This window comes from Ambystoma mexicanum, chromosome 6p (assembly GCF_040938575.1).
Source record: "Ambystoma mexicanum isolate Mex_15411 chromosome 6p, UKY_AmexF1_1, whole genome shotgun sequence".
NCBI lineage: Eukaryota > Metazoa > Chordata > Amphibia > Caudata > Ambystomatidae > Ambystoma > Ambystoma mexicanum.
In genome coordinates this window covers 1,326,951,902-1,326,969,018 of record NC_090935.1, presented here as the reverse complement: position 1 = coordinate 1,326,969,018, position 17,117 = coordinate 1,326,951,902, and the positions used below count along the sequence as shown (strand labels likewise).

The following is a 17,117-nucleotide window of genomic DNA, read 5'->3' as shown; positions in this document are numbered from 1 at the left end:
TTGGGCATTGCCCTATTGAAGTATGGGGAAATCCGGGCCTGTCAGCACCTCGACTAGGGTGAAACAATACGTAAATCTTGTGGGACCAGGCGCATTGATAACGTTCAAATGGAACTAAATATTTTCATATGTGGGATACTTGAAATATTTTGTTGTTTTTCACTGCACAACCTGCTGTTAAGGATTCTAATTGGGCGTCAAACATCAGACCAGGACTCTTGCCACTACCCTAGGATGCAGTGCACAATTAAAACACACTTACTTTATTTTACTAATGATTCAGATTGAGATGGCACCCAACCCGTCTCGCACCCCCTTTTACAAATACCTCGGGACACAATGGACCATGAATCAGGCCGGTGGATAGTAATACAATATTTATTTATTTTGAAAATCCAAATGAAATCACACAATTTAATATTGGGCAGCAATTAAATCCTGGATGTCCTCACACTTCCTTACTCTGAACGCTGACAAAACTGAACTTCTTTTCTTCCCAGACAACACTGTTCCTCCTTCCTCCCCTCCCCCCTTCATTCTCTTTCCACCCTCCCAGCTTTCCTTCTCTCCCCATGCCCATAACCTTGGTCTCCATATCGACCCTCTCCTCTCTCTATCTCTCCACATGTCTCTCACTGCTAAATCATGTCACTTTCACCTCTACAACATTTGCAAAATCTGACCCCTCCTTACCTTCCACCCCACTAAACTCTTAATTACCTCCCTCATCTTCTCCAGGCTCTTCTACTGTTCCTCCCTTCTCTTCGGACTCCCCTCCTCTCATCTCTCCCCTCTTAAATCCATCTACCACTCTGCCATCTGCTCCATATGCCTTCTCTCACCTCTTGACTCCATCTCCTCCTCCTTCACCTCTCTAGGCTGGCTCTCTTTTCACTCCTAGCTCAAGTTCAAGTTCCTCTGTCTTGTTTTCAAATCACTCTATGGTCTTGCCCCCCCACCTCTCCTCCCTTCTTTCTTTCTACACCCCTTCTCGTGTCTCCGCTCTGCTAATCTTTTCCTACTCTCTCCTCCTCCACCCTGTGCCCCCTCCCGCTTCCGCTCCTTCCAACTCCTTGCTCCCTTCCACTGGAACCACCTCCCCCTTCACATCTGCTCTTCTTCCCCTACCGTTCCTTTTGCTCTTCCCTACAATCTTATCTCTTCCACTCACCTCCCTAACACCCCACGTTCCTTTCCTCCTCCCTTCCCCACTACTCTCACCTCTTACTCCTGCTCTTCCTTACCCTTTCCATCTAACCTACCTCCTTCCTCCCTTCCCCCTGCTCGCATCTAGCCTCTCCTTTTCCGCTCTGCTTCCGCCACTTTCCTGCATTCCCTCTTTCCCCCGTTCTTACCTTGTCTAACATCTACTACTCCCTTCCACACCTCTCCCATCACTACGCCCTCCTCACCCATGCAATTTTTTAGGTTGTTCTTTATACTGTTTTCAGGTTGTGGTTCAAATGTCATTTCATGCTTACTGTATTGTTTACTTGTTCTCATGTAAAGCACTTTGGAGTAAAGGGCTATACAAATTCAATGAAATACAAATACAAATACAATCACCATTGGGGTGATAATAACACTGTATAATGATAGACTACACTTAGTTTGACCTTCTAATATAACATCCACAAAGCACAAATGAATGGGAGCAATTTTACTTTTTGGGTAGAGAGCACCCCAGTTAAGACTTCCCCCCTGCAATACTCGCTCAAACCCCTATTAACTGAATTTTGAGTGTATAGAAAGGAGCAACAAGGAGTCAGGTATCCTAGGCAGTGAACAGAAGAACCTTTGCAATTGCACAATAATAGCACTCGGAATTTGTAATATTTGTTTAACCTGTGTGGTTAAATAAATTAGGTAAATATGAGTATAGCACTATCACAGATGTACAAACACTAGCAGACTACAAGCAATGTCCTAACAATGGACATACAACTCAGAAAATCAACTTGAAAGTGAAAAACACAGTGCAGCCAAATACCCACACACAGAAATAGCATTTGCTAATTTACACGGGTTTAAATGTCAAAACGGTTTGAAAAACGGGTGAAAGAGACAAAATCGGAATGCAGTTTTTATACTGAGTGACAGATACACATCACAGTGATAGTAGGAAAGTGAAAAGGGAACTCTAGATGAATGACTGGATGAGATCCTTAACAGGAAATTCGGTTTTAAAAATAAAAACAGTTGACAGAGAAAATCAGTTAAAAAAGGAAAGGACAAGTCTTACAGAAACTATATTTTAGTGGCTAGAAAAGAGAGACGCCACCCGCGACACAGGTTACTTTGCAAGTGTAACCCCTTTGCGCAGTGTGCCCTTTTCTGCGGAAATTCATTAGTTTAATCAAAATGATACTAAGGACTTACACAAGACAGAAATCAGTGGAAGAATGCTGCTAACACTTGGAGATTAGGATGCACAGAGAATTCTGACAGTTGTAAGGATTTCGGCTAAGGCAGTTATGGGATGTCTATGGGGTAGAACCTAATACAAGGTAAAGAGCAAGGGATGCAGTTTGTGGTTTTTGGGGAAGGCAATTACTCACGACAAGCACTTGAATGGGGTATGTTGGACAGCGCACCGGGTTTCTGGACAGCAAAGCAATATCTGGTCACTGGTGACAGTGGCAGGCTCTCCCAGAAGAAAACAGATGGGCAAAGATCTGGTCACGGCACAGCGGCACCTCTCCTGGATAGAGCAGGTAGCAGGGCAAGCAGGCAGCACTGGATAATCCCACTGGGGATTCAGCCACCTTTCGCCCTTTCTCCCTGAATCTCTTGGGATTTGTTAGTGGGGTTTTTCTGGATCAATGGTCCTGCCTGGATAGGGTCAGCTATTCTCTGGCCTGCGAGTGGAGTCTGGAATCTTGCAGAGTGAAGATGGAATATCTGGATGTGCAGGAGCTGGAAGATTCAGAAAAGAGTGTCCTTTGTCTCTGTGAGACTCTACCTTATATAAGGCGGATGACATCACAGGCTTATACTATGGGCCGGCTTTGGCTGGACATGCCTCTAACAACTGGATAGGTTAGCCTATGTATGTCACCTTCTCCCTAGAAGCAGATAGGGCTGAAAGAGGGGACTCAGTTTTATGGGATGTGTTTTTATGAGGTACAGAACCATCCCACAGTCACTTTTGCCAAAATCAGTTATGACACCAAAAAGCACCTTTTTACAGTTGTGGCACTTTTGAAAATTCCATAGGCAGATTATATAGATTGTACATTTCACACAGAGCATGGCATTCCAACTCCCAAGTTTATATGGTATCATTTAGCACTTCTAATAATATTTCGCAATTTTTGGTGGGACATATTTCTACAGTTTTATATGTGTGTACCTCTTATCACAGAGCATGTTTACATTAAATTTCAAAGTTATACCATGTACACTTTTAACATGAATTACATTTGTCTGCCGTTTGCGTCCAATACATGCTAGGGAAAGCCACACTATCTTGTTTTAATGCCACAAAAATTACATTTAAACTGTTAAACTTCCTGCGTTTCCCGGCTGCAAAAATAAAAGTCCTAAAGTTTATTAATTCAGAACAGTCTTTTACCCCAAATGGGCCAGCATTGTCTTCCAAATAAGGGCGTTTTTTTTCCAACACACAACTGTCAGGCACTGCCCTGTGTGCCATGGATTTGTCTTTGAAGCTCCTCAGTTTGAGTGGAGGGGAGGTGCTGCTAATAAAAGTCACACCTATGTGTCCCAGAAATCCATTGTACCCGGCTGGAGCACTGCCACAGAGTCTGATGAGGGTGTGAGATCCATCACCCTCACCTATTCATATGCCCCAGATGCTGGTAAACTTGGGGGGAGGCAGATCCTGTAGTCAGTCCTTTGAAGCCAGGGCATAAAAACCTGTCCTGCTGGTTTCCCAGTAACTTTATTTATTTATTTCTTTTCTTTCCTGAACCAGAAAGCAAGACTGTTAGTATTAAAGATCCTATATATGTTTTAAAACAAACCCCCATCACATTTCTATGCAGGGGCAGGGCCTTAATTCAACATTTTACTTTTAAACAGATATGTTCTTGTTGGTAACAAGCACCATTTTACATATGGTTAATTTTCCTTGGCTGTCACTTTCAAATGCGGCTTTTCCCTGGTATCTTTATTCTGAGCATTTTCATGGCCATACTCAATTTCTACTCCACAGGAATCTGTTCAAAGCAAAGGTCCAATGAAACTGACATGAGCAAAGAGAGAGAAAGCTTCTTATGAAGGGTTTATCTGTGTCATTTTGTTGCAAAAAGGAAGGCTTGGAGGGAAGTTTCTTTGTTATTTCACATATCTTCCCTGACACAGCCTGTCATTCAATGAGAAATGCCCCCCTTGTTGCTGGAGCACAACCTGAATATGGAGGGACCTTGCTGGGTCTCACTGGATCAGAACTGTGTACTCTTAAACAGATGAAAAAGAGCATCAGGGCACAGTAATTTTAAAAGGCAGAATATTTTCTTTCTCAGTTAAAAGGTTTTGAGCTGGCAGCATAGACATGCTGCCTTTGAATTCTTTTCTTTGGTGCAATTGAAGAAAATGCTGGCAGCAATTTTCAGGGTATTCTCTGTTTCATCTTTCCCCATGTGTGGCTGGTAAGATGGCGCAGCCTTCATTTTGGAGACTGCAAAGCACAGTTTTAATGCAAGGCATTAGTGCGCAACAGAGCCAGTGCAGCCATTCTGCTGGTGACTGCTGAGATGTAGTTTGGTGAGGTAGGGGAGTTCTGCTGGGCTGGTCAATGTACCCCACATTGCCCTTAATATTGTTCAATTTTGTGGAAAGTGTTCCCAAAAGAAAACTTCCTCCGACACGCTGTAAACGCTGGATGAAGGGTAGCATTGTTATGTGTCCTTGAATCCAACAGTTTGAAGGCCAAAATGTGTCAAATATACCCAAAGAAGTGATAAGATTCACTAGATTGAAAGCTTACGTAGGAATGTTAAGTTTCTATTACTGAGATCTGTTCTTCAAAGCGGTTTCTCACCCATCACATAGGGAGAATGGAAACACAAGACGCAATGTAAGCAAAGTTTTAAATAATATTTATGCAAATGAGGATGGCAAGTGTGCTGTTTGCTACATGATTTACGTTGTGACAGATGAATGTTCAATTTGAAGCAAATAATAGACATTGTATGTGTTAATTGTAACTTAAATTGATAGTTAACATAAATATGAACTGCGTATATACAATTATGAATTGGGTACCTTAATATATTTCTGCATTCTCAATTTTCCATAGTTATATTATACCGATGTGCACCTGTCATGGATACAGTTTACTGGTCGACTGCTTCTTTAACCGTAATTGGACAGTAACCGTCAACAACGCATCTGTGATAACCATTATCTGGGACGATCGCCAGACACTAATCTGTCCTTTTGCGGTTGCAGTTATAAGGAGCAACATGGCAGCCTATAGGTTCTGAAAACGTGCAGATGTGAAAGTGTTGCATTTGAAATTTAAGTGAGGACGGAGACTAGATTGCAAACCCAGTCACACAGCTGCTCTCCATTGTACCCAAACTGGGTTATGAAATAATTATTGAAATGTTCAAAATTATTAGAACCTAATATATAAATGGAACATGGTAAATTTCACAAATTGTCAGAGTCCTTGTTGTGTTTCAAAGGATAATATTTTATCAAAAACAATTCTTTCCAGGCAGAGCCACTAATTGATTCTCAGTGAGGAAGCAGCTACCACATCTCTTGTTTAAACAGACTTATTCCGCCAATGCATTTCAGAGAGTGTTCACCTTCGTCAGGGCAAGTCTATGTTATTGCAATTATACAGTGTACATCAGTGAAAACAATCAATGTAATAAAATAAAAATAAACATGGTAACATACCAAATGTAGGTAGATTCAGGTGAGGTTTGGAATACCGAAGGACAAGAAAACAGAAGAGAAGTAAAAATCAAGGACAGTTTGCCTGTTGGTCAGTGTCAAATCAAATAAGAATGCCGTTTACCTGAAGAGTGTCAAGCCCGTAGGTAAAGAATCAGTACTAATGCCACGTGTAGTCACAAAGTGGGTTCCGGAGAACGCCAGATTAGCACAGGGCAGGAACGCGTGTAACGTTCTGTGAATAGATATCGAGTCTGAATCAATAAACCATTCCAGCGCTGGGTGCTGGATTCTCAAAAGTCAAAAAGAGCTGCGTAATGCATACCTGTCGTGTCTGTGCATTTGAAATTTCAGCCACTAATTTCTTCTCTGTAATGGACCGCCCTGTGCGTCGATCAGAAATCAGTGGTGGAAGATAAAAATGTTATGTGAAGAATGCATAGACTGGGATTAATCGATCAATAAAAAGAATCAGCATTATAAGATCACTGTAAATGAGAACCATGCAATGTTCGCTAGCTATAATCTCTTAGAAAAAGTGACCCATGTTTTTGTGAACTTAATTACCTCTTTTCATGCGCTATGTCAAAATTAAAAGTACTTGTTAAGCTCCTAACTATGGCTGTTTTATTCAAAATAAACAGTTTTATCATTTTTGTTAAAAGAAAGAAAGGTTTTGCGTCCGTGCATATGGGTGTTTATGTTCCTGGTTCTGCGTTAGATAACGTTGTGACATTGGGGATGACAAGGTACGTTTGGCTACGCTGCCCACTAACATCATTAGAATAGGTGGAACTAATGGTGAGCATCTAGTGATGTCAGCTTGAGTGGCGGTTGATCTGAATTAGTGCTGCGCGGGCACTTGAATTTAGGGCGATGGATGAACGGATAAGATTAGCACAAGATGGCGGTACCCGGTCTGTCGTGTTCACATGTGTTAAAGTGAGAAAAACTTGGGTAAGTTGCATTGAAACTTTTTCAAAGAATGATCGATGTATGCTCTAAAATACATGCGTGCTCGATTGGCCCAATAACATCTCTGACCGAACTACCCCTTTAAGTGAGTACTAACTCTTATACTTCTATACAGCAGTGACGTCTGGGATGATTCACTCTATACCAAAGACTACACTAAATGAAATACTAGATCAACAGAAGGTATTCACATGCCGTTCTACAAACAAGTGCTCAGGAAATGCAGAAATATGCCCACTAATGACTATCGACCAGACCTAGAGTGACACCTGCTACTGCTCGAGATAATGAAATAGACCATATGCTTCAAGGTATTCAGTAAAACTTACAACAAATTCTTGCAGGCCAAAGCTCTCCAAACCCAGCAACCTGAGCAACAGCAGAACATGTATGCATACTTAGTAACTTGGAAACATGTAACCTATCCCTATCCCAGTACCCGTGTCTGTGGCTCAGTGGATTAATGCATCCACTACAGGGACCTGTGTTTGACCTCATGGTCACAGGTCCGAATCCCGGCTGATCCACTCAGCCCTTCATCCTTCCAAGGTCGATAAACTGAGTACCACTAAGTTGGGTAACAATAAACATCTGTTATTAGCACCAAGATGCCCTTTCAGGGCTGACCGTGTGCTTTACATGTACGCCTCTTATGTTATGTTATCCCTGATCATGGAAAGGGTGAACCAAAACCAAACAACCCTGTGGGAAACTCAGATATAGATAGAAAACAAAATGACATGCTACTACTGACTGCTAGGCAGGTGCTACGTCCTATCAGACTAAGTGATCACAAAATCAACAGATTACTTCACCAAGCACACGCTACACAGAAGATATGAGTCCTGATGTGCCTTCTATTATCAGCAACTCAAGGACCACTGTAACCTAGTAGGGTATTGCACAAGTACATCTGCAAAGCTTGAGTAATATGTGTAACCCTACGAGGCAGAGCAATAAAGCACTAGAGAATTGTATTGTGATGAAGATTAGTTTTGAGCAATCAAGGGTTTGCCATTTTGGGGCTCTTTTCAATAAGGGCAGTAAATGGTACAGAATGTAAAAAGAAGCATTGGCAAAGCCAACCGTTTTTGGCTTTCATGTAGGCCTGGGATCCACACTTTGCAAGCACTGAAACAATGGTACTGTGTGGCTATGAAATGGCAACACCTGGGAAATGGTGCTAGTACCTGGACAGATTATGGCAGTGCCTAGCATATGCCTATCCAAGGCTCATGCAAGATCCAAAACTGTTGACTTTGACAATGGTTGTTTTAACAGGAATTCAGTTTAAGGGAATTCGACAACATCACCCCGGCCCTCATCGAACTGCACTGGTGCTTGCTGCAAGCATGTAGCAGTTTTAAATCTTGCTGCATCATCTCTGTCGCCCTGAAGTCCCCAATCTACTTCACTGAGAAACCCAGCATCTCTGGAGGACTATGATCCACCATAAGTAAGGCCATGTGCAGACTACAGTTCAACTGTTGCAGGAAGGAAAGAACCAGAAGACAGAGTTTCTCTGTCTACGCCTCAAGACTCTGCAACCTCGTCCCTGTTCACACCAGACTCATCCCCTTGCTTCTAAACTTCAGGAAGGAGCTCAAGAGCCTCCTCTTCGTGTAATGGCTCCTCCCCTAATACTTAGGGCCATACCCTCTTCTCCCCACCCTACCTGAGACTGGGTAATGTACTCCCCACTCTTGCCTACCCTGCGTGCTTGTAGATCCCTTGCTGCCAAATTGCCCACCCTCCCCATCCCATGATGTTAGCTCCCCGCTCCCTTGTATCCTTGTTTCCCTCACTGTGTTTGTCCTCCTATGATTTGTAAAGAGTGTCATTGCTTCCTGAAGCTAGGTATGTTCTCAATAAATACCTTAAAGATAATAATTAAAGGAACAGATTTGAAGACATAATCAAGTGGCTGAAGTCACACTTAATTAAGACATTTTCATTACATCAGGAGCTGGTTTGGCTGGCTTACAGTTGCAATTTAGCTGCTACATTTCAGAATGCTGCACAGAAAACAGATCTAAAATCAACGAGATCCAAGGGGGGAGCACTTTGGGTGGGAGGGCAGGCAGTGGGGTGAGAACAGCCATAGGGACTAGCATGTCCATGATTGGTCAATGGGTGAGTAAACAGCTAAACACCATCCCCAGGATGTGTGTCTCTCCTCACATCTCACACACCCCTACCCCAACTTACAATGACAACAGTGATGGCTTATAGGCAGCACATTCAGTACCACCTAGTTATCAAAACTAACTAGGAGTAGACAACGTTTCCAACCGGATTTTACGTTCCTTGCCATTTTGGATATATTTCCTGGAAGGAGTGGGGGGTGGAGCATAAAAGCCGCTTTGCATGTCTTCCCTGCTCCATACAAGAAAACCTCCAGCGACTCCACCCACATGTTATTTTGATGCTGCAAAAACCTGCTTAACTACAGGAATTCAAAGACATGCCAACTACTATGCATGCACATGGTAGGTGGCCTTACTGCTTGCTTACTGGTCGGGGTGTAGAAAAGGCATAGGAAGCTGGGATCTTCAGTCTCCACTCTGGTGCCTGTTTTTTATTATTTATTATTAAAATTATATAGTTTATATATAAACTTTTCATTTATACGTTTTTCGATATAATCATCATTCTCGATATTTATAACAGGCTAGTATCAACCACACAAGGAAAGACAAAAAGAAAAAGAAAAAAAAAAGGGGTAACAAGCAGGCATAGTTGCGGTTTAGATGCCTGTTTTTTTGCACTCGGCCACAGAGTGGGAAGAGGACTTGGAAGTTAGAAGTTGCAGCCGTTTCTGTGGGGTTCCTGCTTCGCTTAAAATCAGGGCATTTGTTTCTTTTCGTCTTCACAGTCCCGCCCATCAGGCAAGGCTGGATAGGGGAACAGTGGAACTAAGTGTAATGAAGTGATCAAGAGTTTACCGGGGGAAAAAGAACATGTTCCGTGAGTATAACAATTTCTCTTTTATCCGTTTGATCGAAACCTTAGAGTCCCCTTATCTGCAAGGGACCCCTGAAGGTCACACCGAGGTTGAATCCCTGCTCCGTGCAAAAGCATGCTCCTGTCATTGACATGAGTGTTCATTAACGAGACAGCATGTCAGGGGTTGCTTTCAGGTCCAGGCCTGCAACGGGAAGGGTTATCTGCATGTTAAGCGAGTTTATCATGGCTTAGTGGTCTGCTGATTGATTTCATTTGCTGTCAGTTACGGCTCTCTTAATGTCAGGTGCCTTTGCATAATGCCATGGGCTACAGCCTGATGAAGTTTTTCAGACTGATGCCGCTTCTACATACTGACCCTGATTCGCCCGGCTCGCATGACAATTTAAATGACAGCAGTTGTTGGAAAATAAAGCAATGAATATGCAACGTGAGGATTAGATTCAGTACACCTTTTAGAATATGTATAAATGCACCGTAGCACAAAGCCGTCTATTCATTCCACTGCCATCCACGTTTTAAATGGAATTGAACATTATAATGTTCCAGCAGGTTGCATTCAAAACGTGGAAGAAACTGTCCACTTTTAACCAGTGCCTAAACAATATTTACATTTCTGTTTCCTGGTGAATACAGTAAGTCTTTTTGGTTCTTGGTTTTGATGCGATTGTGACCTTAAAACACACTTTTCCCGGTTTATAATGATCTGCTTCCTCGACTTGTTCTTTCACTTGAAGTGGTAGTACCAGATTAAATGCAAAAGGTAGGGAGCCGGGCTCAGCCTATATATTTCCAAATCCTACCGACCCCAGACAAGTGTTTATAACCAAGGCCACCCTTCATGTTCCTAGGTACCACAACTGGGTATTATTATTGGGTAGCATTAATTTTTGAAACACCGCCTGCGTTTCAAGCATAATAGGGCTAGCGTCACAATAAATGCAAAATAAAGGAATCAAATATTTTATTGAGCTTATTATTTAGAAATCAATAAATATAGGCGAATACAAAAATTGCAAAACATAAGATAGACATAAATTACCTTTAGTTGCTATTTATTTAAATCATGTACTCAAGACTTTTTTGCATTGAAAATTCACAGATGTGGAGCACCAGATCTGTGTTCTGCCTGGTATTATCACCAGGGCAAAAATACTGTGCATAAACAATGCACTTCAACATTACACCAAATGTAAGGAATGCTGTTTTTGGCGGTGATTCCTTCGAAGTCAGATGGTATGGTCCGCCCAACTGAAAGTGACTTCAGAGGCATACCTTAGTGTACTGTAGAAGCACTTGACTTAACAATAATACATGAGGCGAGGCCATCTGCAAAGTCTGACTCATGTTGCAGTCCACCATTGCCAACCCAGAGTTTGCCAGGGATGGTAAATCAATGTTCATAACTTGAATTCTGTGACCATAAAATAGTAGAGATTTGAACGGGGACAAAGTACGTTTGTCAACTTCCCTAATCAGTTAGTCAATGGGGGACATTCCAAGTTTGGTGGTAACCCGCCGGTAATTCTGGCGGGTTACCACCAAATGATATTACCATTTCCACTGTCTAATATCCCTGTATTACTGGGTTACTACAAGCTGCGGACATACCGGTAATTCCCCATTCCATGGAGTCCCATTCGACTACATGGAGAAATTGCCGGTATTTCCGACACCGGTAATACCAGTGGCGAAAATACGATCTGTTTAATGCTGTTTAATGGAGTTTGTCAGTCTGGAAAAGTGCTTGTAAACGTTATTACTGGCACTTCTTTTCCAGACCGGCAAACTTTTAATACGGCCCAGTGACAGGGGCCTAAAAAACAAGGAAATAAGGAATGTTGGAAAATGTTAGTGTTTTGAACCACGCAAACACCAAGACATTTGGCTAATTGGTCTCCACCATGCATAAGCTTTGACCCCAATTCGTTTTTTTTAAAATTCAAAATATTTAATTATCAGATCTTCCTGTCTGACAAAAGAATGGGATAGATTGGCACATTCAGTTGATGCTCCAACCTACTTTGTGGCTTTGGTAGTGCAGGCTTGAGACCGGCCCTGCGCTCTTGCATGTTGCGTGCTCGCGTCCTCTTGGAGTGCTTTAGGAGTGATGGCAATATCTGCACGCTCGTCAGGGAACTGTTGGATGGATACAGTGGGCACCTATGGAGCTTCTGACCACTTAACCCCCTTAGGATGTAGGAATTCTGACAGTGGTGCCATCCACTCACTCTGGAATTCGTCTTTAATGACTGCCTCCTCTGCCACTGCCTGTTCCTCCTTTTCAGTTGCCTCTTGGTCGGGGTAAAAGTACAAATCTGGTATGTCCTTGCAGCGGTGGTCACTGGAAATGATGCACAGTACTGGCACCTTACGATCCAGCATCAACTCCATCAGACCCACAGAGTGGGCTCTCTTATTGTTGCGGGAAATGGTTGCGCGGAGGCTGCATTGGACAGACCATTAGTGGGCATATTGATATATGGAGCCTTAGTCAATGGCTGGTGGCCCACACAGGTGTCAGTTACTATCAAGAGACAGGGCTCCTGGAAGGCAGACAGGATGGATCGGCTGTATTTTCAATGCCTACGATGGCGTAGACTGCCAGAAGCATCTTCTCGCAGGTGTGTTTCAGTTTTATATAATATTTCTTCTTGTAGATGTACTGCTCCATCTGGAAGTCAAGATTAGAGCTCCCTAGATGGGTCCCAGGGGTAAGGGAACTTGAATATATCCTCCTCCTTTCTCTGGTGAACATCAAGGGGGTAATTCATAGAATTCAGTGCACAAGTGGCGCACGTGGCTGGCGCACAGTGTGCGCGTGCGACAGTCTGCGCCAGCCGCGTGCGCCAAAATCCATTTCCGCGCACAGCGTATTCATGGATTTTAACATCCATTACCAGCCGTGGCGCAGAGTGGTGCAGCGACCCTGCAGCAGTGCCAGTTAAGCCCCCAACCCCTCCCCGTGCGCCATGTACAGCGCACAAATCCCGTACATGGCGCACCGGCCAGTGGACCAGCATACAGGCCCCCAACCACGAAAACGCCTGTAAAATACCCACGCACCCCTCCGAATACACGTACCCCACTGCTCGGGGAGAATCACACGCGATTGGCCCTGTGCGAGCGGGGTACGTGTATTACTGGGGTTTGCGGGGAGTTTCACACACAATTGGCCCTGTGCGAGCGGGGTACGTGTATTTCGGGGGTTCGCGGGTAGTTTCACACGCGATTGGCCCTGTGCGAGCGAGGTACGTGTATTTCGGGGGTGCACGGGAAGTTTCACACGCGATTGGCTCTTTGCGAGCAGGGTACGTGTATTACTGGGGTTCGCGGGGAGTTTCACATGCGATTGGCCCTGTGCGAGTGGGGTAAGTGTATTTCGGGGTTTCGCAGGGTGTTTCACACGCGATTGGCCCTGTGCGAGCGGGGTACGTGTATTTCGGAGGTGTGCGGGAAGTTTCACACGCGATTGGCCCTGTGTGAGCGGGGTACGTGCATTACTGGGGTTTGCAGGGAGTTTCACACGCGATTGGCCCTGTGCGAGCGGGGTACGTGTATTTCGGGGGTTCGTGGGGAGTTTCACACGTGATTGGCCCTGTGCGAGCGGGGTATGTGTATTTCGGGGGTTCGCGGGGAGTTTCACACTCGATTGACCCTGTGCGAGTATGGTACGTGTATCACTGGGGTTCGCGGGGAGTTTCACACGCGATTGGCCCTGTGCGAGCGGGGTATGTTTATTTTGGGGGTTCGCAGGGACTTTCACACGCGATTGGCACTGTGCGAGCGGGGTACGTGTATTTCGGGGGCTTGCAGGGAGTTTCACACACGATTGGCCCTGTGCGAGCGGGGTATGTGTATTTCGGAGGTGTGCGGGAAGTTTCACACGCGATTGGCCCTGTGTGAGCGGGGTACGTGCATTACTGGGGTTTGCAGGGAGTTTCACACGCGATTGGCCCTGTGCGAGCGGGGTACGTGTATTTCGGGGGTTCGTGGGGAGTTTCACACGTGATTGGCCCTGTGCGAGCGGGGTATGTGTATTTCGGGGTTTCGCAGGGTGTTTCACACACGATTGGCTCTGTGCGAGCAGGGTACGTGTATTTGGGAGGTGTGCGGGAAGTTTCACACGCGATTGGCCCTGTGTGAGCGGGGTACGTGCATTACTGGGGTTTGCAGGGAGTTTCACACGCGATTGGCCCTGTGCGAGCGGGGTACGTGTATTTCGGGGGTTCGTGGGGAGTTTCACACGTGATTGGCCCTGTGCGAGTGGGGTAAGTGTATTTCGGGGTTTCGCAGGGTGTTTCACACGCGATTGGCCCTGTGCGAGCGGGGTACGTGTATTTCGGAGGTGTGCGGGAAGTTTCACACGCGATTGGCTCTTTGCGAGCAGGGTACGTGTATTACTGGGGTTCGCGGGGAGTTTCACACGCGATTGGCCCTGTGCGAGTGGGGTAAGTGTATTTCGGGGTTTCGCAGGGTGTTTCACACGCGATTGGCCCTGTGCGAGCGGGGTACGTGTATTTCGGAGGTGTGCGGGAAGTTTCACACGCGATTGGCCCTGTGTGAGCAGGGTACGTGTATTACTGGGGTTCGCGGGGAGTTTCACACGCGATTGGCCCTGTGCGAGTGGGGTAAGTGTATTTCGGGGTTTCGCAGGGTGTTTCACACGCGATTGGCCCTGTGCGAGCGGGATACGTGTATTTCGGAGGTGTGCGGGAAGTTTCACACGTGATTGGCCCTGTGTGAGCGGGGTACGTGCATTACTGGGGTTTGCAGGGAGTTTCACACGCGATTGGCCCTGTGCGAGCGGGGTACGTGTATTTCGGGGGTTCATGGGGAGTTTCACACGTGATTGGCCCTGTGCGAGCGGGGTATGTGTATTTCAGGGGTTCGCGGGGAGTTTCACACACGATTCTCCCTGTGCGAGCAGGGAATGTGTACTTCGGTGGTGCGCGGGAAGTTTCAAACTCGATTGGCCCTGTGCGAGCGGGGTACGTGTATCACTGGGGTTCGCGGGGAGTTTCACACGCGATTGGCCCTGTGCGAGCGGGGTATGTGTATTTTGGGGGTTCGCAGGGAGTTTCACACGCGATTGGCACTGTGCGAGCGGGGTACGTGTATTTCGGGGGCTTGCAGGGAGTTTCACACGCGATTGGCCCTGTGCGAGCGGGGTATGTGTATTTCGGGGGTTTGCAGTGAGTTTCACACGTGATTGGCCCTGTGCGAGCAGGGTATGTGTATTTCGGGTGTGTGCGGGAAGTATCACACGCGATTGGCCCTGTACGAGCGGGGTACGTGTATTACTGGGGTTCGCGGGGAGTTTCACATGCGATTGGCCCTGTGCGAGCGGGGTACGTGTATTTCGGGGGTGCGCTGGAAGTTTCACACACGATTGGTCCTGTGCGAGCGGGGTACGTGTATTACTGGGGTTCGCGGGCAGTTTCACACGCGATTTCGCTGTCAGAGCGGGGTACGTGTATCCAGTGGGGTGCGCAGGGAGTCCCACATGTGAATTGGTAGTGTGGGTCCTCCCAGGTGTGCCCTCTACCCCTTCCACGGCCCCTGCAGGCAGCCCACACCACAGTGGACTACCCAGCACCCCATGTCATGTCCCGCAGGCAGCCCATCCACCATGGGCATGCCCCCCAGCCAGCCCACATGTCACCTTGCACTAGTGATCACCAACTCATGTCCCCCTGCACCCACACCCCCCAGCAGTGAGGGGCACCTGTCAGCAGGCCCCAACTCAGGTCCCCCAGCACCCCCACACCCCAGCAGTGAGGCTCAGGCCCTGACTCATGTCCCCCAGCACTCCCATCCACCCAGCATTAAGGGGCACCTGCCAGCAGGCCCCGACTCATGTCCCCCAGCACCCCATCCACCCAGCATTAAGGGGCACCTGTCAGCAGGCCCCGACTCATGTCCCCCAGCACCCCATCCACCCAGCATTGAGGGGCACCTGCCAGCAGGCCCCGACTCAGGTCCCCAGGACCCCCACCCCCCAGCAGTGAGGCTCAGGCCCTGACTCATGTCCCCCAGCACCCCATCCACCTAGCATTGAGGGGCACCTGCCAGCAGGCCCCGACTCATGTCCCCCAGCACCCCCATCCACCCAGCATTGAGGGGCACCTGCCAGCAGGCCCCGACTCATGTCCCCCAGCATCCCATCCACCCAGCATTGAGGGGCACCTGCCAGCAGGCCCCGACTCAGGTTCGCCAGCACCCCCACCCCCCAGCAGTGAGGCTCAGGCCCTGACTCATGTCCCCCAGCACCCCCATCCACCCAGCATTGAGGGGCAACTGCCACCAGGCCCCGACTAATGTCCCCCAGCACCCCCATCCATGCAGCATTGAGGGGCACCTGCCAGCAGGCCCCGACTCATGTCCCCCAGCACCCCCATCCACCCAGCATTGAGGGGCACCTGCCAGCAGGCCCGACTCATGTCCCCCAGCACCCCATCCACCCAGCATTGAGGGGCACCTGCCAGCAGGCCCCGACTCATGTCCCCCAGCACCCCATCCACCCAGCATTGAGGGGCACCTGCCAGCAGGCCCCGACTCAGGTCCCCCAGCACCCCCATGCCCCAGCAGTGAGGCTCAGGCCCTGACTCATGTCCCCCAGCACCCCATCCACCCAGCATTGAGGGGCACCTGCCAGCAGGCCCCGACTCAGGTCCCCCAGCACCCCCACCCTCCAGCAGTGAGGCTCAGGCCCTGACTCATGTCCCCCAGCACCGCCATCCACCCAGCATTGAGGGGCAACTGCCACCAGGCCCCGACTAATGTCCCCCAGCACCCTCATCCATGCAGCATTGAGGGGCACCTGCCAGCATGCCCCGACTCATGTCCCCCAGCACCTCATCCACCCAGCATTGAGGGGCACCTGCCAGCAGGCCCCGACTCATGTCCCCCAGCACCCCATCCACCCAGCATTGAGGGGCACCTGCCAGCAGGCCCCGACTCAGGTCCCCCAGCACCCCCATGCCCCAGCAGTGAGGCTCAGGCCCTGACTCATGTCCCCCAGCACCCCATCCACCCAGCATTGAGGGGCACCTGCCAGCAGGCCCCGACTCAGGTCCCCCAGTACCCCCACCCCCCAGCAGTGAGGCTCAGGCCCTGACTCATGTCCCCCAGCACCGCCATCCACCCAGCATTGAGGGGCACCTGCCAGCAGGCCCCGACTCATGTCCCCCAGCACCCCCATCCACCCAGCATTGAGGGGCACCTGCCAGCAGGCCCCGACACATGTCCCCCAGCACCCCATCCACCCAGCATTGAGGGGCACCTGCCAGCAGGCCCGACTCAGG

The 17,117-nt window shown here is 47.8% G+C and overlaps 1 protein-coding gene and 1 pseudogene across 2 annotated transcripts in view; one reads left to right on the top strand and one right to left on the bottom strand.

The window, feature by feature from the left end:
- LOC138510377 (coiled-coil domain-containing protein 171-like) overlaps window positions 1-17,117 on the top strand; it is a 3,784,015-nt gene that overhangs the window by 3,581,973 nt on the left and 184,925 nt on the right. The gene's annotated exons all lie outside the window — the stretch shown is intronic.
- LOC138511095 (small ribosomal subunit protein uS2-like) lies at window positions 11,974-12,584 on the bottom strand (annotated as a pseudogene).